This window comes from Sphaerodactylus townsendi, linkage group LG09 (genome assembly GCF_021028975.2).
Source record: "Sphaerodactylus townsendi isolate TG3544 linkage group LG09, MPM_Stown_v2.3, whole genome shotgun sequence".
In the NCBI taxonomy this organism is placed as follows: Eukaryota; Metazoa; Chordata; class Lepidosauria; order Squamata; family Sphaerodactylidae; genus Sphaerodactylus; species Sphaerodactylus townsendi.
This window is the reverse complement of record NC_059433.1, coordinates 95,651,475-95,673,378: the sequence shown is the minus strand read 5'-3', so window position 1 is coordinate 95,673,378 and position 21,904 is coordinate 95,651,475.

The following is a 21,904-nucleotide window of genomic DNA, read 5'->3' as shown; positions in this document are numbered from 1 at the left end:
ATTCTTGACCCTCACAAGAGGAATGCGGGTCGGGGAAGCTCAGCTGCCAGGAATTGGCGCTATACTGGAATTGCCCATGAGCTAACCCTCGAAGGCGGCAAGGTGAGTGGGGAAAGGGCCATTAATAAAATGCTTGTTACAAATGCTGCAGTTAGTTTACATACAATCTCATCTTTAATGCTTTACATTTGCTGGATTTGTTGCTCTAATAAAGGGGGATATAAATCCAACTCTTCTTCTTCTCTCTTTGAGTTAGACAAACAAATACAATGAAAAGAGTACCTGTATAAGTTAAAAATGGATATAACCATCTAATTGATGTTATAATCTTTTGGGGTAACAAACTTAAGCACCTCCTTTTGCTCCCAGTTCTGAAGTCTCAAATTTCTGCCCGTCTTTTTTCTTCTTAGTTGCTTCGAAATCCATGTTTGAAAGTTTTGTATCTAACATTAGAGTTTGTTGTCTGTTAAGTGAGCAGTCTGCATCCTCTGGAAAATGAAATCACATACAAAGTTTTACAGGCAAAGTAATAAATATACATAATTCCTTCTAAATCCCCCATCACTGCTGTGGTAACTGAAAAACTGAAAAGGCACAATCCCTGGACAGGGGGGAATGAAGTCAATTTTGTAGGGTCCATTTTGGCTAATTTCCACTAAAGTAAGGAGTACTCATTCCTGGCCCCCATCTTGATGGCTGCTATTGCCACATGTAGCAGGGAAAGGGTTGTGTGTGTGTGTGGGGGAGCAATAGAGCTACAATTAAGAAGGAAAATATGGCTATGTTAGGGCTGAGAAGCAATCATGGACATCCTGGTTCATAAACGACAGATACTAGACCTGGATAGCCATTGGTTTAGTGGGAGAGTGCATAAGGATACAGCAAGGTACTCACCTGTACAAGTCTACCTATAGACAAGAAGGTTTGGGGATCAGGGTGAAGGGATGTTAAAGATTCTTTTAGCACAACCATCTTCTTTTAGACCATTTTATTAAAAATTATTTTAGCAATTTCATTTTATTTTAGTAAAAGGGGCCTCCCAATCCCCTCATGTCTATCATCTTCAACCTCATGTCCATCATAGGTCTGTCAATAAGACTAGCTGTAGATTACTCCAGTATCTACCTTGCAGATGTTTCCTTTTCCATAGGCACTTACCACCACTTTTTGAGAACCTTGGCACTAAAGGAATACTTAATAAAACTCATGTAAGTATTTCAAGTTGTACAGTGGTGCTTTCATTACAAGGAAACTCCAGCTGTGATGAATACATTTGTAGGGAACTGAGGCCCAGATATTGCACGTTATGTTTCTATATGTATCAAAATTGCTCTTGGGGGCTAGTAGCAAATTGCCCTTAGGGGCTCATTGCAACTGGAAAATGTCTTGAAGTGTTTAAATTGGCCCTATGTTGCATTTTATCTTCATTCTTCTTGAGGGAAACTACACTGGCTACTTTTTTCTAATGCAGAGATTAATTTTGTATGTTGGAGGGAAATAACTAAAAGTATAAATTTAGAAATGAGTTATTATTCTTTACCTGTGTGCAGGAAATATTTCATCAGTAAGAATATCAGTCCATTTTATTTTGTGGGTATTGTCAGGGGAAGACTTTTTTTTTTACTTTGAATGAAGTGCTATTTAAAAAGTGTTTTCACAGTTTAGTGAAACCTAAGAGGGTTTATTTCAACATGAATGAGGGCATCTTAAAAATGTCAAGCAGTGTGGTATACAAGAAATGAAAGTTCTATTACATAAGATCTCACTGAAATGAAACAGCTCAAAAAAGTAATAGGATTGTGCTCAAAATCTGTATATTAAGAACTGTACCAAAATACTCAGATTATTTTCATTTCCTGATTGCTTTCATCAATCACCCAATTTTACTTTTAAGCTTGTACTACTGCCTTTGACGTCTTCTTCTCACCCCCTCACTTACTCTTCCAAGAAGATTCTCCATTATTCACTGGACACTCTCAAGTTAACTCCTTTCATTTCTGACCCAGTGCTGTCTGCTGTATTTCCTCTATCAAACCATGCATTTTGCAGTTATCTGGGCTTTCAGCAAATCAAACGATTGCCTGTAATTTACAATACAGCCCTATGGTTCTTGGGACTAGCACACCTTAAGACTGAGTATACCCAAATGAATCTACCCGATCATTGCAGTAATCTTTGGGGTCCATCATCTGAGACTAAATGGGTGGCAACCTGAAGATGGAATAAAAATGTTTTAAATAAATAATTGAAAATTGCCAATGCTTAGACATTCCTAGTCTGTAAATTACTCCAACACCCTGATAATTTAACTTGTCACTTTGTGTACCTTTTTAGTTCTATAGTGCCCTTTTAAAGACAATAGACCAGACCTGTATACAATACAGGCACTTATTCCCTTCAAAAGAGTCCATCTTGGTTCCCTGAAACAGACTTTTCTCTTCATTCCTAGAAAACTCACAAAGCTCCTTTTTCACAGATGGATGATTACTAGAAGGACTTACTGTTTGTCTTTACAAAGGACTTCTGGTTCCCCTTATGGATATCAGTTTCAGAAATGCTGCTTTGCAGCCTATTGAAAAAAATATTTTTTAAACTTTAAAAGTAATGAAGTCAGGTGAAGTTTTTCAGTTTAATGAAATACAGAGGATAGGCTCTTTTGTCATATCTTTCAGGCACTGTGGTTGAACTTGTATGGTTCCTTACCCTTCCACTGCCATTGGAAAAGTTTGATATTTTGTTGCCAGGGCTTCCTCTTGCTCTTACAAGTGTGGCAGACTTACAAACTTACCTTAATGTATACTTGTAGTTAGCTCCTCCACCCCAAGTGTATTTTGTAGCCAACTAAGGGAATAGGGTTTCAAAGGATAGACATGAGACTAGGTAGTGGCGTCACCTGGTTCAACTGGTGAAGATTACACATCTCAGAAAGTTTATACTTACTCCAACTGGTGTGGACTAAACAGAATTAAAAATTCCAACAAGTACTGAAAGTCATATGGGATCCTTAGGAACACAGAAATGTCTGTCCAGTATTGCACTAATGAGGATATGGTTCAGTTATTGGAATTAATCTCTTACCTGAACTACCTGCATGATTAGTGCTTGTAACTGTTACCATGGAATCTAAGCAGGATAACTTTTTTTCAGTTGCAGCAATTCTCCACAGATCATGTAAGCACCAGGCCTTTATTTCATCCAGTTGGGCACTAACACATCATCTTGAACACACTGACCTGTCTGTGTGATGAACCTTAGGCAACAAGGCAGCATGACAGAACTTGTTCTGAATAGCAGGAGTCTCCCATATACCAGACATACTTCCTACCAAGGACCATCTGCTACAGGCAGCCCTTTGCCTTTCCCTATTTCTGCCTTTTTCTGTATCTTCCCTCTATGTAGTTCAGTGGTTCTCAACCTTCCTAGTGCTGTGACCTTTTAATACAGTTCCTCATGTTGTGGTGACCCCCAACCCTAACATTTATCCATTTTACAGATAGAGAACACTGATGCAGAGAGTCTTTGGTGACTCCTGTGAATGGGTCGTTCAACCCCCAAAGGGGTCCCGACCCCCAGGTTGAGAACCACTGATGTAGTTCAATGCATCTGAACTATCAAGGATCTTAGGAGGGACTGAGACTCTGTCCAACACTCGCCAGCTGTGATATACTTATCACTGCTATCATCATGGGAATGGGGCCTTAAAGGTAAAGTTCCTCTTCTCCTTGTGATCTGTGACACTGCAGGTATTCTAGAAGGATTCAATAATAGATTTTATGAAGAAATGGCTCTCTCACACTTTGAAGTTTGAAGGGAACATTTTAAGCATTCTTTTTCCTCTGAGTTGGAGGCATCTGGCCTTGCCCAATAACTTTAGAAATGCTAATACAGGTAGTGAGAGACAATGGGATGGGTTAAATTTGCCTTCCTTTTCCAAGCAGGTATAATATATTTGAAGCCTTAAAAAGACAGAAGGGCCTCAGGAAGAAGATGCCTGGATCCAACAGGAAAAACGTCCTTGACCCAGACTGACCAGGTCAAGGGGGTGGGGACTGAGAACTGATAAAACTCTTGGCAGTAGAGAGGAAGCCCTTTTCTGGCTGAAACCATTAAAGAAGCCAAAGCTCTTGCAGGAGTTCTGGAGGAAGCAGTCATTTTGCCCAAGGAGTTAAAGGATTTCTTTCAGGCAATGGAGAATCTGTAGGCAGCTGAAATGACCTGAGCCTAAGACCCTGCCCTATTTTAACAACTGATAGGGTATGTAAAGAGAAAGGGACAGAGGAATAGTGTTTATCCCTCCTTTCTTTTGAATCCCTTGCTCAATCTGGTGCATGCAGAAATTATGCTTGTAAACATTTTCTTTTTAAATAAATACTTCTTAACATTGGAGGCTGTTAAAAATCCTCTGCACTGTCTTAGAAGTGCTCCTCTGTCTTAGTCATGCTATTTTAAAAGGTGGGCACCAGGAGGGGGGGTGGCAGTTGGCAAGCATCTATTACCCAGTGGCACAGCAGGCTGTAAACCATCCCTGGCCAGCCCTTCATCCTCGCCCTTGTCCTCCTCACCGGAAAGTGAGGAGACATTTTATGGTCTTGAAAGCAAAAGCAGCCTGCCACATCCCCCTCTCGATCTCTCCACCGGTAGCAAAGGAACATTCCTTGGCTTTGAGAATGACGGCAACTGTAGCTTGGATGAGGCAGAAGAGCCGACTGTGAGCAAAGCAGCATCTGTTCGCCTAGATCCACCAATAGAAGAGCAGAGAGCAGTGCAAGCATAGTAACTCAACCCAGAAGGAACACACCCCCCCCCCGCTAACAGGCCAGTGCCAAGACCATCTGCTTGGCTCTCCAGCAATCTGGTGTGCCCCAGTGCCTCAAGCAAGCAGTCCCTCCAGCCCGCCTTCCCCCTTAGAGCAACAGTGCCAAAGACTGAGTGTGGAGTTAGCTGAGGGCCAAAGGTCAGCTAGATCATTTGCATGGCATCTGTAAGTAGCCTGCAGGATCAGCTCCATGAGGCAAGACTTGCTAGGGCAATCCCCGCCCCCATGGCAAATAAAAGGGAGAGCACGACAGCGAACTCTTTGCAGAAGGCAACATGTCACCTCAACCTGTTGTTCTGCTTTGGATCTGTGTGCTACAATGGGAAATTCCTACAAAGGTCAGGTGATGGCAGCAATTACCCTAGAGAGAGGAAGAAAGCCCCTCCCAGGAGAAGTTGGGAACCCCCCAGGAGAGGGCTGGGTGGGCTTGTGGGTCAAACCGAGCCTGTTCTGTCAGAGATTTTTTAAAGAAAATAATTATGTGTAATTGACACAGCATTAAGATAAATGGTTGGTGATCTGTTATAGCACAGCTCTTATATTCTGGCTTCTGCTGCAACTTGGATCAATTTGATACCACATTAGAACAATGTTTTATAGCTTCTGCCAATTTAATAATCTAATAGGTGTTAGATCTGTATAGAATTACCTTTTTGATTGACAGAAAGGATGCTGTGTTGAGATGTGATGTGCTCTTCATATATAACAAAATCTTTGAGTGACAGATTAACAATGGTACAATTTCTACCATGTATATCATAAGTGATTCTTATTGCCGTGAGCCATTTCTACATGAGTTGTATTATGTACAGAGCACACAAACTCTATACAACATTTTGTAAACCTTTTAAATAATCTCGGTTGTGAGTCAGGCCAAATTCCCACTGAAAATTTAATCTAGATACAACCAAGTTTCAAAAGAATCGGCACCTTTCCATCCAGGTTCCAACATCCTCACTGCAACATGTTTCTAGTGAAAACATCTAGGCCTGCCCCTTGTGGGGGTGCCTGCTGTCAGGGGTGCAATTGTTAAGCGAGCAGCACCAAAAATTCAGAGTATCATTAGGAGACCCTCCTGATGATCCCATCCAGATTTGGTGAGGTTTGGTTCATGGGGGCCAAAGTTATGGACCCTCAAATGTGAAGCCCCCATCTCCTATTATATCCCATTGGAAACAATGGGGGATGGGGCACCCACTTTGGGAGTCCATAACTTTGGATCCCCTGGAACAAACTTCACAAAACTTGGGTGGTATCAGTAGAAGACTCTCCTGATAATACCACACAGGTTTGGTGAAGTTTGGTTCATGGGGGCCAAAGTTATGGATCCTCAAATGTGTAGCCCCCATCTCCTATTATCTCCCACTGGAGTATTTTTCAAAAAGGTTCATATACAAGATGGTCCAGGAAAATCCAGTGATAAGGCGGGTGGGGGGAGCGCCAGAAAAGGGACTGATCTGTGTTCCACAGTTCGGCTGTGGGGAGATCTCAAGGGAACCTGGATAGTTCGGGTGACTATCCCAGGATTAATCACCAGTGAGGATATCACAGTTAACCTGATTCTTATGCCGTGCTAAGGGTGGCTATTGTTGTACATGGTAACAGGTCCCCTTTTCCTTCTCTTGATTCTTGTCCTAAATGCTAGTGTTATTTGAGCCCTGACCTGGTTGGGGTAAATTCTCAGGTGGATGCCATTTCTCCGTATCTCACTTGCTATAATTTCAACCAAAATGTTTCATTGAGAGTGGGATGTTTGGATTCCTAGCTGAAATGCCAACATTTAAGCCAGTGCTCCAAATCCACAGACATCATGCTGGCTGTTCTCATACATAACATCAAAATGAGGCGGGTGCACTGCCTGAGTTTCTGAGCACAGAACTTATCTTCCCCTTGTTCCCTATCTTTTGGTGGCTTTAGTTTTAACTGATATGAATGCTTATAATGGAGGGCCTTGTCCTTCATCCCAGATCATTTAGGACTTTATAGGGAAGAACCAGCCCCTTGACTTGTGCTTGGAAGCAAATGAGCAACCAGATTAACTGTATTAAGCCCAGAAATCTTGATGGTGTATTTTACCCCAACGGAATCCTTGCACAGTCCTCAAATGTGGTACTGCATTAAACCACTAGATAATCTCTCACAATCTTTAGGAAGACAGTCTTTAGGCTATATGGGAAGACATTGAAGACACAAAATTGTTAAGAACATTGACCTTCAATGATCTGTTATTCTTTTCTCTCCTCAGACCCGTGGGCATCTCTTATGTATCTGTGCCCAATTAAAGGTTAGATGCCATTAAGACAAACATTTCTGTTCCTTTGGTTCTGGCCTCTGCATCTTAGCAAGGGCAGGAAAGGCAGAAGTTTGTGAGACTTGCTAAAGCCTCGCAAGCATCAAGTAAAGTTGCTCTGATAAATGGATTCCTGGGTGTTGATAGGCTGGGCTCCTGCATCCCAATACTACCTGCACATTTATTAGGGCAGTAACTCATAGGAAGGGGCCTTTAGAAGTGCCAAATGCTCTCTAAGCGCCTGCTCTCCCTAACACCTTTCTGTTCAGAATCTTTGTACTACCGTTTTCTGTGTTACTAATACATCACGGTTAAATGAGCAGTGCCTCAATACAAATATATTTGAAAGGAGTAGCCAGTGACCTGCATTACAGTGGGGCGGAGAAAGATCAGTAGGGCTGTATTCATACAAGGATTTCTGAGGTTGGCTTTGAAAATCGCCACAGTCTGTCATTTTGTCAATGGACTTCCTCATCTTGGTCAAGTCATACATCACAATGCAGATTTCACAGAATGCCTTGAATTCTACTTTGAATAGAACATAGTCCTTTGGTTAAAAAAAAGAACCTAACATTCTTTTCCTTGACTTTGAAACCAATGTATTAGGACTGTTAGCATTTTGAAGAGTTATTTTTAAAAAATGCCGTTGTACTCTGTGCATTCCTCAAGTGTGAAACTCATTCATCCACAACTGCAGCAATGCAGATAGTGAGTTTTGGGTCATGTTGACTTCTGTTGAGATTTCAACACTAGCATGTTACAAAATACCATTTTATATCACATGGGAATCTGACATTAATTCCCTTCCTTTCACAAGTTATCTTTTTGGAACTATTAACATTTTTTCTCTGTATTTTGGAAGACAGATAGCTAAATTTACAGTATTTTCTTGGCTAACTCACAGTGTAATCTTATACAGGTAGTGCAATCTAAGTCAATTGAAGTCAATAAGAGTAGACTGTAATAACTTCACATAGAATTGTGATGGGATTTGGCAAGTGGCAGTCACACAATCCAGTAATGAAGGGGTTAATTGTTGCATGCTAATTAGTTAGTGAGGTCAGAAGTCAGTGACCAGGTAATTGATACCTATTGGTTGGGTGGGCTACATGCAGGTCTACACGTAGGCTTCAGATATATGTTCTTTGTGTTGCACTCTGCACGTAGTCAGTTTCAGTCTGTCTGTAGCTTAGTAGCCATGTAATAGTCTAAGCAGCAAGCTGGCTGTTGGTGCTAGCTAGTAAGAAACATGTTTATTGTTTTTCTTCCAAGTTTCCCTTCCCTGTAGTAAGTAAACTGTATTTGTCCACACGACAGATTGCCTCAAAAATCAGTTAAAAGGCAAAGAACAGCCGCGAATTGGCAAGGCCACCATTGCTGGCCGGGAGGGGGTCGGCGGATGTCATCAGAAGGGGCAGGGGGCACCTTAAATGGCAAGGACAAGCCTCTCACCCCCTCTTCCTCCAGCAGACAATGGCGAGTTTCCCACCGACCTCTCCCTCAGGACACTTGGAAAGTGATGCTGCATGTCTTCTTTGTCATAGCCAGACAGGCAGGTTGTGCATGGGAACTGATCTGTGGAAAAGGGAGCCAGAGAGCTACCCCTCTTTGGGGATACTCTGTAAGAGGTTATGGGGTAGAACAAGCTGTGGGGTGGAACACCCGGGGGGGGGGCATCTGAGGTTTGCACCCCTTGGCAGTAAAAGGATGTTCAGCATGTGGCCCTCCATCCAGCAGTCCAGCAGAAGATCCAGCAAGTGGCCATTCTGCCCTGCTGAGTTAAAAGGTGACATCTTCCTCCAACGGGCAGGTTGGAGGAAAGGGCTCAATGGGGGCAGCAGCCAGGCTGCCCAAAGTACAGATCAGAGCCCATGCTGCTCCTTACACTTTATAATTGCATATGTGTTAATAAATGGTTTGGCTATGGCCAAATTTTACCTCACAGCTATGTATGTTGAACAATTTTTTCCAGGGAAAAGGTGGAGGGATCATGGAGCAAGGGCAGTCCCATCCTCGGATGGCAATGTACTTTGTTGTTAAAAGTGTATATTTGCACTTTTTCTCACTGTTCATTTTCAGTTTTAACATGCTTTCTAACCGTAGAGGAAGAGCAAGTAGGGTGCTGTTATTAAAAGTGATGGACGATGTCACGCCAAGCCTGCGGGGTAGCAAACTTGCTTCAGTAAGATTTGGGTTCTTTGCTTCAAAACTCCACTCCAGCTGAGTTCTCAACAATTTTCATTGTAAAAATTCAAAACAAAGAAATAAAACAAACTTTGGTTACAGAGATCTCTCAGCTAGATACATCCCTTTTGGATGTATCTAGCTGTGCAGAAACAGCCTCAATCTTTGTATTGTCGAAGGCTGAGAGAAGAGCATTCAGGAGAGAATGCTGCTAGAACACGGCCATACAGCCCGGAAACCACACAGAACCCAAGCCTCAATCTTGACACAGGTGCTAGTGGTGGGGCAAGGTCTGGCCCAGGAATGGGAGTATTTCATGGGACTGCATTTTCCCTAAAGGAGTCGGTTTGTAGCTTGGGGGTGTTTCTGGACCCAGGACCCAAGCAAATGGTAATGGGGCCAGGGGTGCCTTTCAGCAATTTCCACTGGTGAGCCAGCTGTGGCCCTTCCGGGACAAAAAATATCCTGTTACTGTGGTGCATGCCCTGGTAAAAATCTAGATTAGATTATTGTAATGTGCTCTTCATGAGGCTTTCCTTGAAGATTATCTAGAAGCTACAAGTGGTACAGAAAGGTTACTGGAATGGGTCACATTATCTCTCCAGTCATGTTCCATATACACTGGCTCTTAATTGCTACTCTGGCCCAATTTAAGGTGCTGATGTTGACCTTTAAGATCCTGGTCCAGTACAAATGCTGATTTATGAAGGAATGGATTTAAGGAGACAAGGAGTCCAAGCTACATGTTGCCGGAAGTAACAATGACCAGAAAATGTTGACTGGCAAGTAGTCAGACCAGTGGTGGGATTCAAATAATTTAACAACTGGTTCTGGTGGTTGGATTCAAATAATTTAACAACTGATTGTTCACAAACACCATTTTAACAACCGTTTCTGCCAAAGTGGTGCGAAACTGCTGAATCCCACCACAAAGGCAAGGGGGGCAAACATTGGCATAAGAGCAAGGCACTGCTCCATACAAAATGGTTGCCACTCACAGAGTTTGGGATTCATCTTGCGGGTCAAATAGGGGTGTGCACCATTTTTTAGTATTTTTTTGGCAGTGGCAGGGGGGTGGCGGCAGGGTTCTGCTTTAAAAGATCTGGAAATTTTTGGAAAAGCTGAAAAGGCTGAACTTCCATATCAATTCCAAATGGCCTTCGGATGCGGTGGAGGACAGCTGAATACTGCCTGCTCATCTGAGAGTTTTTACCCAGGACTATCCTGATATACATAGGTTATAGATCCCAGTTCCCCTCTTCTCTCTCTCCAGCTAATTCCCTCAACTAAAATGGAGACTGCCTACTTAGGGTAACAGGTCCACCTGTCAACCTATCAGTTACTTCTTCTGCTTCCATTTGAAGCGACTTCTGAAAATGGGAACCAGACTGCTGTGGTCTTATCTTTGGTCATGTGCAGCAGGACTGGGCCATAGGACTGCTACAGACTTGTAGAACATGTTATGCCAGTAATACAGTATTTACTATAGAGAGAAGATGTAAGGCTTAAAGATCTAAATTCAGGGCAAACATTTTCCATATGTCCATTGTGTCTTTGAGATTAAGGAGTATATGTTGGTGTACTTAAATATGGTTTTTTGGGGAGGGGGCATTGGATTTTGGAACAGGTACTTGCCCTTCTTTGACCCTTGCCAGTCAGACTGGTGGTGTTCTAATTTACATTGGTTCCTGGTAGTCCTCATAGTGGTACTTCACTCTCACTTCAACAGTGTTTCTGGCATACATCTCACTCTTGGTTGTGTATATGACAACACCCAACAAAGTTGGATCTGCCTTTATAGATATGGATTGGAATCCACAGAGAAGCACCTTTTCAAATGAGATGTAAAATTTATAACAGATATTGCCCCACAAACCATATTTAATTGGGTGTGTTTGGTATATCTCCAAAGTGTCATGTTGAGAATAAAAAAATGTAGGAGAGCTTGATGGATAACCAAATACACAATCCAGTTAAACAAAAAGTGATTAGATGATTCTATGTGAAAATGTATCTTAGTATTCTATGTATCTTAGTCAACATTTTTCCCTTGCTAGGTGCTGATTTCTCCAAATAATTCCAGGAGCACAAAATAGCAGTGTGCTGTAATGTTTTTAAAAACCAATATAAAATCCCTTTTCTTTTCCACCCTGCGCTCTTCATAAGTGCTAATAAGAACAAAGTTATATTAAGTCAAATCTTTGGAGATTTACATTGTATTCACTCATTGTTTATGTGATGTTTGAATAAATGTTTACTTCGGCTAGAGCTCGTTAGTATATTATGAAAGCTTTATGATTTACATTTTGTTTTAAGAGAAGCGAATGATTTGTGGTTAACAAACCTTTATCCCAATCCTGCTGTTTTTAAAAAGAAAAGTTTGCACAGGAAAAAAAATAATGGAGGTCACTTGGAGAGTGGCTGGTGATGTATAACAATTGAGTCTCCAGATATTAAAAATAATTAGTTGCTTATACGTTGTCTCTCTTTATTATACTGTTGAACAAAAAAGGTGTTTTTATAGCAACCCCTCTCCCCCGTCCCCAATTCCCTGAAGGCTGTGTGGCCCATTTGTAGTCATTGTTCTTTTATGGGTGACCGCTTGATTTAGATTGGGATTCAGTATTCATTTTATCTCATTTTCATTTTAGGTTGCCACATGACCAAGAACAGTGCTGATTCACTCAGCTCACTTCTAGGCATATCGGTTTTTGTGGTATGTTTTACAGTAGAATATTGGGGAGAATACTTCTTCCCTATTTCCATTTCATCAGGTTGGGACAAGAAGGGGTATGGCTGTTGCCAGTATGAACCCATATCCCATTCCTTGTGGTAATGTCTAAAATATGTGTTGTCATCACTGCTTTTACTAGCCCTGCACATGGCAACCAATGAAGCACAATGGTGATGGGGAACACAACAACATAATGTAAACTGTTTTGTATCGCTAGACATTACAAAGGTGGGAAAAACTGAAACATGTTCTTCTTATGCAGCAGGTCTCCAATTCAATCCCTGGTATCAGGATTCAGCAGTAGCAGCAGCAGAACAAGATCTGATGTGCTGTGGGCCTGATCCTGATCCGATCCTGACAACCATTTTGAACAGTCAAACTCTTCTCTAAATTGGTGTAATGTCTAGTTTGGCCCTCATACACATCCAAACAGCTCACAAAATGATTGCATGTGTCTAGTAATCAGGATATGAACCAAACCGGAAAGTTTCTGAGCATAATTAATTAGAGTGGTACAAATTTTATATGGTCCTTCACATAAAAAGTTCCATGCTAGAAGAAATCTAGTATGACTGGGAGAAAGAAGGTTGACTTGGTTCTGACCCTAATATCCTGGATTTTCTTTTTAAAAATGGCAGCTTCTAAGAATAACATCAACTTCCTCCCCGCCATGGCAGAAATGGTGCAATCTTTTCTGCCTGCTGCATATGTAGATCTAGCCTCATGAAACAGGACTCCTGCAAAAGCCAGAGCAGACAATGCTTGGCTAACTTTACTGATGATCTAATGTTTATATGAAATTTGGGACAGTGTAAGCGGCAGCCCCATATCTGTTGCAGTCAGAGCAGAGGCGTTCCTCCCATTGGGCAAAGTGGGCAGTTGCCCTGGGCGCAGCCCTGTGGGGGGCGCAGGTTTGTTTGTGGGATTTTTTGTATTTTCAGTGTTTTTCCATTTGTGGCCTGCAGAGGGCGCAGTTTTTAGGCTAGCAGCACCAAAATTTCAGGGATGTTTTGGGAGACTCTCCTGATGCTATCACCCAGGTTTGGTGAGGTTTGGTTCAGGGAGTCCAAAGTTATGGACTCCCAAAGGGGGTGCCCCATCCCCCATTGTTTCCAATGGGAGCTAATAGGAGATGAGGCTACACCTTTGAGGGTCGACAACTTTGGACCCCCTGAACCAAACTACATCAAACCTGGGAGGTATCACCAGGAGAATCTTTTACTGATACCACCCAGGTTTTGTAAAGTTTGGTTCAGGGGGTCCAAAACTATGGACTTCCAAGGGGGTGCCCCATCATCCATTGTTTCCAATGGGAGCTAACAGAAGATGGGGGCTACACCTTTGAGGGTCTATAACTTTGGACCCCCTGAACCAAACTTCACCAATTCTGGGTGGAATCATTAGGGGAGTCTCCTAAAGATACCCTGAAAGTTTGGTGCTGCTAGCTTAACAATTGCACCCCTGCCAGCAGGCACCTCCCAAATTTCCCCAGATTTTCCTTTTAAATCCCCCCACCTTTGACATGGATTTAAAGGGAGAATCTGAGGTCCCCAGTTTAAACATTGCAAGTGATGCTGTTTCAGGGTGGGGGAGAATCAACCCCAAAATAGCATCACTTCCAATGTTGTTTAAACTGGGAACCCCAGATTCTCCCTTTAAGGTAGATTTAAAAGGAGAATCTGGGCTCCCTAGTTTAAACACCATTGAAAATGATGCTGTTTGGGGGTGGATTCCAGCATCACTTGTTTAAACAAGGGAGCCCAGATTCTCCTTTGAAACATTGAAAGTGATGCTGTTTCCCCCAATTGGGGGTACTGGATACAACACCATAAAATGTTTTCATAGCAGTAATAAAACATTTTGAAAGCACTTTAAAAATGTTTTCAAAAAATTGTTTCCGATGTGTGGCATGGCTTATTGCTGTGCTCAGATTTGTGAGTTGGGGCATGTTCTATAATGTGATGGTGACTTTGAAACAACCTGGTGTAAAAAATCATTGCTTGGTCACAGTGGGGGAGGGTGGCTGCCCATGGGGGGGGCGCCAAACTCCAGTTTGCCTAGATACGCCACTGGGCATAGCTACAAGGGGGGGTGCGCGTTGCATTGGGCACGCGCCTGGGGGGGGCATCAAACTCAGGTTTTTCCCCAGGGCTCCAGTTTGCCTAGTTACGCCACTGAGTCAGAGGCATTTTCCTGCTAGTCATTCTGCAGATGAAGAAGAATGAACAATTATGAACCCGAGAATCTTTTAAAAGTACTATTCTTTGAGCTGGTTTTTATTATCTGTGGCTATCTTATATCATTTCATTCTGATTTCAGTAGTTGTTTTACAGGTGTATTGTTACGTGCTCTCAGGCCTTTAAAAGGAGAAGAGTGGAATGAATTAATATACTTGTGACCATGAAATAAAGTGTTATGGTTCCATTAACACTAATACAGGTATGTTTTTTTCAAAAAAATATGATTATAAAATTTTATTAAAGATTTTTTTAAAAAAATATATACAATAGGGCTAAAATACAACAGTAATCTGAATAACAGGATAATCACTGTTATTATATGTTGTGTCTGGATAGGTCATGCTCATATCTCACAAGATCACAGTCAGCATTAGAAAGTTGCCTAGCAACCCCATCCAATTAGGCCTTTTTATTTTAAAAAATGCAGTACTAAGGAGTGGCTGAGGGTAAGGATAGAAAGCTGCAGTAGCAGGAAGGTGTAGAGAGAGGAGAAGCAGATAGGTCTGAGAAGGAGAGCAAAGGCAATGTGATTCTTATTTGTCTTTGCCCTCCTGTTTGAGATAGTCTAATCGCCATAAGAGCTAGGTCAGGGTTTAATACATTTTATTGTATTTATTGTTAAATGTTGTAAGCTGCCCCAAGCCGGTGAAGGGAAGAGTATAAAGAATATAAAAACAAACAAATAAATAAGCAGTGGTAATAGGAGAGGCTGGGGAAGGAGAAAGGAGTGATACAAGGATGAGCAAGAGGAGAGGAAATGAGGGCTACTGAGGGGGATGGATTTTTTTTTTACCTTGTGAGTCCTTGTGCCTCCCCTTGTTCAATGTAATATAGATTTGGGCTCCATAGCTCAGTTCAAAATGTAGTTGGAGTATCTGGAGTTCCGTTCATGATGGGAAGCTCCAGATGGGAAGCTCCAGAGTCCTGGAATGCCCCATTTCTTCAGCAAAACACTATCAGTGGAATCCTTCAAAAAAGATGCTACCAAGTGGAATAGAAGGAGAACTAGAACTCATTCCAGGATATAATGGGGTTGGTAACTCTGGGGCTTTTCCTGAGTCAACTGAAGATTTTATTTCTAAGGAATAAATGTTTACGTTTGACTTGGTTTGATTGCCTGCGCCGCCCGCCCCCGAGCCCTGCCTGCACCTCCCTGCAGGCCAGCTCCTGCAAGGAGACTGGGGGGTGGGCTCGGCCAGTGCCCCTCACGTGATGAAACGACATGCACCTGGGGACATGGGATACCCCATGGGATACCCCATTAGTGGTACACCACTGGTTAAGAGTCAGCATGATGTAATAGTTAACAATGGTGGACTCTAATCTGGAGAACTGGGTTTGATTACCCATTCCTCCACATGAGCAGCAGACTCTTATTTGATGAACTGGATTTATTTCCCTGCTCCTCCATATGGAGCCTGCAGTATGACCTTGGGCTAGTCACAGTTCTCTCAGAACTCTCTGAGCCCTACCTACCTCACAAGGTGTTTGTTGTGGGGAGAGGAAGGAAAGGAGTTTGTAAGCTGCTTTGAGACTCCTAACAGGACAGAAAGGTAGGGTATAAATCCAAACTCTTCCTCCTCTTCCTCTTAATTGCAGAGGATTCTAGAACATGTTCTAGGGAAGTGGTGGCGAACCTTTGGCACTCCAGATGTTATGGACTACAATTCCCATCAGCCCCTGCCAGCATGGCCAATTAGCAATGCTGGCAGGGGCTGATGGGAACTGTAGTCCATAACATCTGGAGTGCCAAAGGTTCACCACCACAGTTCTAGGGTATATAGTAAGTTGCTAAGAGAACAAGGGACTTGGGTCACTTGGTTTGCTTACCTAAGCTCTGGAACTTATCTGACATTGATCTGTCACTACACCTTGAAGAGAAAAACTGGTGCTTGTGAACAAGATGTCTTTCAAATAAATTTCTGTCACTACTGATAATACTCACTGGAAACCTTCTGTTAATCTGCTAGCCTATTCAATATATTATAATTATTGATACATTAAGGCTATATACATTAAGGCTATAAATTGATACATTAAAGCTACCTACTTTGATAGCTTTTATTTATTTATTTATTTATCAGTCTTATATACCGCCCAATCCCCGAAGGGCTTCATGACAGAGGAGCTCAAATTTTTTAAAGTTGTGAGACAGTGTGGTATTAGAGTGATAGACTAGGATTATGCATGTGGTTTCACATCCTAGTCACTCTGACTCAGCATGGCTCAGTGATAGACCATCTCTTTTGCCTACAGAAGGTCCCAGGTTCAATCCCTGGCATCTCTCGATAAAAGGATCAGGTTGCAGGTGATGTGAAACACCATTGTCTGAGACCCTGAAGAACCACTGGCAGCCTGAGTAGGCAATATTGACTTGGACCAATGATGGACCAATTATCTGATTCAGTGTAAGGCAGCTTCATCATACGAATTTCATGTTATTGTAAATGCTCATTAATCTTCTCTGTATGCTCATAAATCTATTCATAACAAAGAACCAAAGTACATTCACTTTATGAATGAACCTGGAAATCAGTACCTGGATAAATGTGAGGTTTGAATCATATGTTCAGGGTAGAGCTGTCATTAGGACAAAATGGGTGGTGGTAAATTCTATTCATTGACCTGAGCCAGATGCGTAGCAGCAATGGGGACATCTGGGGCGGCTTGTCCTGGGTGTCGCCATTGCCGTCACATGTCGGGGATGGGGATGTTTTGGGGGCGGGGCGTGTTGAGACATGTCAGGGCATTTTGGGGCGGGAGGGGGTACTCAAGCCCTGGGCACAGTTCCCCCTCCCTTCGTCACTGACCGGAGCCCTCTGGAGGAAGGGAGAGATTTTAAAATGAATGGATAGTTCAATGTAACATTAAAACCAAAATGGCCACAGCTTGTTGTCTCAGAGGATGAGGTTTATTTTCTCACACCTTCACTACAAAAAAGGCAGGTGATTGAATATATCTGGCTGGAGAGCGGGATGAGGCTATGATGTTACAGATGCCAACTAACCAGGCTTCTGAATATGAAGAACTGAATTTCCCCTGACTTGATCATGGAGCGAAAATTATTTAAGCAGAATGCAGTGAGACTGCTCCACTGCTCAGGTGTTGCTATTTTTGTACACAGTCGTGGCTTTTCTTGGTAATGCAGATGTGTTCCAAAGAAGCAGCACTGAGAGCACTGGTTTCTTTTATAAAGATGCAGGAGCATTTTCAGAAAAGGAGCAAGATATCGTATTCAGGATCAACAGCTCCATTGCTATAGCCACCTTAGTGTATTGGAAGTCCTTGTTCCATCAGAGGTTCCCTGAGTGTGAAACTGAAATGCATCAGGGTTTACTTCACTGACAGAGGGGCTTCTGATGTGCATCCTTTCAGATTTTGTGCTGTTCCTTCTGTTGTTCAAGTTGAGCAGAAAAACCCTTGTACACTGGGAAGATCATGTTTGCCTTTTTAATGAGTTTGCTATACTGGCATCATCTAAATGCAGTCTAGAAGATGTCCCCCTTCAGTTTCCATGTTGTAAAGTGATGTATTAGCTTCTACTGACTAACATAAGCTTCATATTTGGGCAAGGTATGCTTATTATTTAGGAGATGGCCATCTGCCCAGTCATTTTTCTTTTTCAGAGCCACTACCTCGTTTTAGACTAAAAGTGATAAAATATGGTTCCTTCCTAGAGTTGCCAGTTCTGGATTGGGAAATACCTGGGTTTTTTGGGGCTGGAGACTGAGGAGGATGGGGTTCAGAGAGTGACAGGAGTTCAATGGGTTAGGGTTAGGGTCAGTTCAATGGGGTCTAATGTCATATGGTCCATGTTCCAAAGTGACCATTTTCCCCAGGTGAACTGATCTTTACCACCTGGAGATCACTTGTAATCCAATAAGCTCGGCCCATGTGGACGCCTTTTATAACAAGTGCCTGTCAGTGCCGGTTGCTGACGCAGCTCGCCGTCTTGTGCACTGCGTCATCGACCAGGACCCATCCCACACGCATTCGTGGGCCGGGTCCTGAGGCAGCATTCCTAGCCATTGTAGGAGCAATGACGTGGTTTTCGCCAGGGCCCCCTCCGCCTGCAATGGCGGGCTGCGTGGGAGCCGTGGTCGCACCTTGTAATCCTTTATCTTAAGGTCACATAAATTTTCCGTAGTTCAGGGATCACTTCTACAATGATCAGCCTTACAAGAGTACAAGGTAACTTAAAGGTAGAACTAGCCACCAGTTATGCCCCAGCAGGTAGATATGCTCTTTAAAGTACCAGTTATATTGGCAGATGCTGCTATGCTATATACATGCTACATTCTACAAGTTTGATAGTGACATGGGTCAATATGAACAGGTGTATCTTTGGTATTTGATTTCCGATGCCTGTTTCAGTTTTATTGGACAACATTTATTGGACAACAAACAAAAATGCATAAACTTGTCTTTTATAGCAGCTACAAATGGTCCTGTTGAGTAGCCACTCCACTTTCAGTATCCTGCACAAGGCAGTCACAGTTTCCTTCAAGTCAAGCTGGGCATCTCATGAAGGAAGTGAAGAGCAGCAGAGTGGAGATTAGGGTGGGGAAAGAAGGGTATAATTTTATGTAACTGGTCCAAACATCTGTGACAATCAAATTAAAAAGTAAATGTGCAACAAGAGGAAGAAGATACTAAAAAACCATGGAAACTCTGAAGGTCTGTTTGTTCTCAGATATGGATTTATTGTTTAGTATGTTATCTTCTGATCATCAGTCTAACCCATATAAATATAATATCCTAAAGCTAAACTGTGACCTTCAGAGTGCCATAAACACAAAATATGGGAAATGGTGGTGCTCTTTGGGAAGAAAATGGAATAAATGCTTGGTATTTCTGGCATGCTGCTTTTCCTAAAACTGCTCTATGTAAAGTGTTCAGTAATCTCTTAATTGAAGGTCATCTCATTGTGGGGAAGGCTTTATTCTTTTATTTTTTTTAAAAAAACCTTATTTACCACCCATTCTATTTTTTTTTATTTGTAAGAATTCTTCTAATGTCGGGCCTAGGAGCCTGCGACTTAATCATTAGATTTATATTTCCTGTCTGTAGAGTGTTGAGAGGTCAGTGAAATCAGAAAACATTGCCTTTGGCCATCCATTATGAGTCACGGACCTGGCCTACTTTGTTGAAAGCAAGTATCAGGCTATCTAAGAGGTATTTCTTTAAAAGCTGGGGTGCTTACTTTGCTTCCCTTATAGTCAGTGGAAGAAAATCTCCCAAGAATTTGAAGCTTCTTAGCAATTTGCTGAAACAGCAAGTGATCTGACTGACCTTGGCCTTCTATTTTGCCAACTCTTTTGAAGAAAAGCCGGTTTTTGTTCAAGCAGTGAATGTCAGGATAAAATACTGTATTAAAAATATATTGGAATCATTTTGCTATCATATAACACTTTAAAGGAAGAAAGAACACTGCCTTCTAATTAGAAGAAATTCAGCAATTAGTAACAAGTCAAAATATCATTAAAAATAATTTACTGAATGGTTTAATTTACTGCTAAAAACTAAGCACCCAGGTTAATTTACCACTAGGTAGTTGGGGACCACAATCGAATCTAATTTTTGCTCATGGATTCTACAAAGATGTACATGGGAAGTGACCATAAAATAGTCAATGATATGAGTGAGGCTGGGATGAATGGATATATCTTGATTTTCCTGTACTATTTTCTACTTTCACAGTAGCATTTTCTGCACTGTATTTGTATTGGTTCTAATGTAATACTAGTCCTTGTATTACTGTTTAGATTTCTCAGGATGTTTTTGACTGTTTGGTTGCACATTCCTGCACTTGTTATCTCCTTTCCTACAAAGAGAGATACAATTACAGACATCTGATTCATCGACTAATAAGAAGATGCTGCCCCTGCAAAAGCTACCCACCTAGTCATCAACTTACAGTGCAACCAACTGACACTTAACTGACCAGTATTACTATTAGGTCATTCTTTTAACATGGAATGTGGCTGGGTGGTTCACATCTATCAGAGATGTCTGTTTTACAAATTTGCTATCCCAGTCTGCACAGCAACTGAAGATGTTTTCAAAATGTTTCAACCACAGAATCATTTTAAAAGGGAATTTGTTTAAAATGTTTTTTTAGGCTGGAAATAAAACGTTTTGGGGTAAAAAGATGGAGAATTCTATGGAGGAAATGTTTTATTTCCTGCCTCAAAATGTTTTAAATGAACTGTGTGGAAAAGCCCTATAGGTCAAACCAAACAGTGGGAAAAATTAGAGACCTCCTCACTTGACCAATGCCTGCTCTACCTAATACATACACACTATGTGCTCACTCAAAGTGTGATGTAATCCTCAGGGTCATCTATCCAGTGCCACTGAAACTAACAAAGGTGTTAAGCAGGGATGTATAATGACCTTGCTTTATATAACTTCGACATTAATGACATCGTGGGTCATCTGTATAACATGAATGCTTATTTATTTATTTATTTTTATTTATGCTTTAGGTTTCTATCCCGCCCCGTCCCCGAAGGGCTCTGTTCACCCCCCCAACACTTGCTGGAAGACGTATTTCAGTTCTGCTTTATGCAGATGAACACCTATTGGTCTTAAAAGAGCACTGAATGCACTAGCACTATATTGCAAAGAGGACAAATTAGAACTTAATGATCAGAAATCCCAAATCATGGAGTTTGCCAAAAGACCCAAGTACCACTCATGGAGCACTGATGAATGTAAGATTGAACAAGTGTCCTGCTTGAAATATCTGGGGGTAGTCCTCCATTCTGCCAGTAGCCATGCAGACTACATCTCTGGAAACACACAGACCAGCTCAACTGCCATCCTGACGTTCCTTGCAAATGTGCTCTTTTATGGTGCTGCAGATCCTGAAAGCCCTTGGTTGGTGCGAGTGGGAAATCCTGATGTTTTTTTTCTTGCTTTGGGGTTTCTGCTCCTTTTGGTTGCTCCCCCTCCCCCACACTGCTACTCTCTGCGCTGTGAGGGAGGGACAGAGACAGAACTGTCAGAGAAACAAATGAGGGGGAGGTGGTGGCAGCAGCAAAAGCATCGAGGGAAGTGTTGGGCAGAGCTGAGAAGAGCTGCTGAGGTCTGATACAATTTCCTTACTGGAGAATATGGAGATAAGAATGTCATCAGGGTACACAAGAAGCCTGCCAACACTCCTCCAAGGCAAGCTGGATCTGCTTCTTTTTGTTTAAAAAACACAGCAATATGGATATAACAATATCAAAATAAGAGCAAAGAACCTTGCTGAAAGCTCTCCATGCATAATGGGCTTGTGTCTCTAATCTACTCTGCGATTAGAGACAGGCTTCATGAGAGTGGAGGCTAGAAGATGTGTGGGCCATAATTATTGCCTCAGATTATTTTTTTCTCCATTTTGCCTTGCCCCATGGATTATGGATTATGATTTTCAATCCACATGGAAACAGGCAGTGATAACTAAAATTTTATTCTTGGGATTTTCTCCACAACAGTTAATGAACAAGTCAAAGAGGCCATTGAAAACCATAGAGCGCCAGACGGATCTAACCAGATCTCTAAGCTTTATTGCTAGTGATTCTAATAGATACAATATCTCTCCTATGACATATTTAACTAAACTTGAGGTACCTAAATATTGGAGGGCTTTTACT